This window comes from Cupressus sempervirens, chromosome 10, assembly GCF_028749045.1.
Source record: "Cupressus sempervirens isolate cs-2001-9-10 chromosome 10, ASM2874904v1, whole genome shotgun sequence".
Classification (NCBI taxonomy): domain Eukaryota; kingdom Viridiplantae; phylum Streptophyta; class Pinopsida; order Cupressales; family Cupressaceae; genus Cupressus; species Cupressus sempervirens.
Genome location: NC_143127.1, coordinates 94,433,302 through 94,435,798, shown reverse-complemented (window position 1 = coordinate 94,435,798; position 2,497 = coordinate 94,433,302). Strand labels below are relative to the sequence as shown.

Genomic DNA, 2,497 nt, shown 5'->3' with positions numbered 1-2,497 from the left:
GGGATGCAGAATTCTATTAATAATTCACACAAGTTGTTGGAGAACAGTCTTAACAACACTCCTGTCAACGATGAAAGGGGCATCACTGAGTCTCACGGAATTGATGAGTCTCGCGGCTTTGAGCAGATTGTCTGCGGGTTTGGGGGCTTCAATGGTCAACATAACACACGGGATCCTCCATATATTTCAGGTTCCGGTTCATATAATACTCTTCACCAATTTGTGACAGGGCACCAAACAACCGCAAAGCATGAGGGAAGGGGAATCTCTTCTCATGGTGGCCAATTACGGCAACTTGGATTAGATTTGGCTACCACGAAAAGACAAAACACGTCTTGTGAGCATAACACAGCTGGTACTTCCTTTGGCCCAAGTGGTAGACAGGAGACACTTCACTCTAGTCACTTTGGCGATCTCACTGCTCAAAGTAATTCCACTCCTTCCTTGCCTTGGTCTTCTATTGAAAGAATGCCAAAAGTTGCATCAGATTGCGTAGATTTGGGTACTCCTACAATAGTCCACCTTGTTATACAGCAGTCACCAGAAACTTTAAGAATTTATATGCATAATTTGTCGAATGATCAAACACATCATGGTTATAGGGAACGAGACTTTGATGTTCCTCAGCCCATTCGCACATCTTCACAGGGCAGTGAATATGAATTAATAAGAAATAATTCTCAGAATGCCCAACAAAATCTAGACTTAAGGCGATCTACAAGGCAGAGGAGGATGCCTACAAAATAATCAGATTATGAGCTCCTTTATTCCGAGGAGGCAGACCTTGAGATATTAATCTCTGATCAAGTAGAGCCGGCTAATTTTCAAGATGCTTGTAGAAGTACTGATAAAAATCAGTGGATGATTGCGATGGAAGAAGAGATGAATTCCCTTAAAACCAATAAAACATGGGACTTAGTTCCGCTTCCACCCAATCGGAAAGCTTTGAAAAATCGTTGGGTATACAAAGTGAAAGAGGAAGATGGCAGAAGAAAGAGGTACCGTGCTCAACTCATCAAAGGATATGCTCAAAAAAAGGGCTTAGATTTTGAAGCGATTTTCTCACTTGTTGTACGAATGACTACAATCCGGGCAGTTTTGGGATTGGTAGCCATTTGGGATCTTGAGCTCGAACAGCTTGATGTCAAGACGGCTTTTCTACATGCTGACATCAATGAAGAATTGTTCATGGAACAGCCTGAAGGCTTTGTTCAAAAGGGGAAAGAACATCTCTATTTTCGGTTGAAGCAGAGTTTGTATGGATTTCCGCCTAAGTTCTGAATTTTGTCCCAAAACACAAGATGAGAAGGATTTTATGAATAATGTTCCTTATAAATCAGCGGTTGGTAGCTTAATGTATGCTATGGTTTCTACACGTCCCGACATTGCTCATGTGGTGGGAGTAGTTAGTAGATACATGAGCAATCCCGGGAAACCTCATTGGGAAGCAGTGAAATGGATATTGCGGTATCTCAAGGGTACTTCTGATTATGCATTGTGTTTTGGTAGAAATCATTCTCAGCTGCAAGGATTCAGTGACTCAGATCTTGCCGGAGATCAAGAAAAGTGCAGGTCTACTACTGGTTATGCTTTCACATTTGTTGGGGCTGCCATTAGTTGGGTCTCAAGACTGCAACATTGTGTTGCACTTTCTTCTGCTGAAGCCGAATACTTGGCTCTTTCCAAAGGGGCTAGAGAGATGATTTGGTTGCAACGCTTATTCAGTGATTTACATTGGCAACAAGATGATTATGTCTTATTTTCAGATAGTTAGAGTGCAATTTTTATGGTTCACAATCATTCCTCTCAGCGACGCTTCAAACATATTGACAAGCATGCTCACTATGTTCGCTATGTGGTGGCAGAAGGAAAACTAAAGGTTGCCAAAATTGATACCAAGATCAATCCGGCGGACATGTTGACGAAGGTTGTTGCCAAGGAGAAGTTCGAATGTGCCAGGACTTCTCTTGGCCTTGTTAAAAAGAAGTAAGTCCGCATGTAGAGCAAGGGAATAGATGATCAGCTAGTGTATCTGTTGTCTTCAGGTGGGAGATTGTTGAATTGTGAAGGCCAACAGACACATGTTTTTTCCCTCCATATTATTTTGTCTCTTCAGCTGATCATTAGTGATCTATATATGTTGATGACATGTATTGTAAACGAAATTTGTTTTCTCATTAATATAATTCCTCTGCTCTCAGTGTGGACGTAGCCACGATTTGTGGTGAACCACGATAAACTCTGTGTTGATGCATTTTTGTTGTTCTGTATTTTCTTTTGCATTCTTAGTTAATTTACAGTAAGCATCATCCCCATTTAAATGGCTTCCCTGGTGTGCAGCACCTGATAAATACCTGTATTCACAGAGCACATAGCCCTTTTAGGTTTTCACTTGAACAACAAACAAAAGAAGCAAAAAATTGTATATGTAGTTTTTCCTTCTTGTTTTCTGTTGGACATAATAATGTATTTGAACCTTTTATTTATTTTTCCTTAC

General features: G+C 40.6%; 1 pseudogene; it reads left to right on the top strand.

The window, feature by feature from the left end:
• The first annotated feature begins 1,077 nt into the window (after positions 1 to 1,077).
• LOC149532736 (secreted RxLR effector protein 161 pseudogene) lies at positions 1,078 to 1,774 on the top strand (annotated as a pseudogene).
• The last annotated feature ends 723 nt before the right edge of the window (positions 1,775 to 2,497 follow it).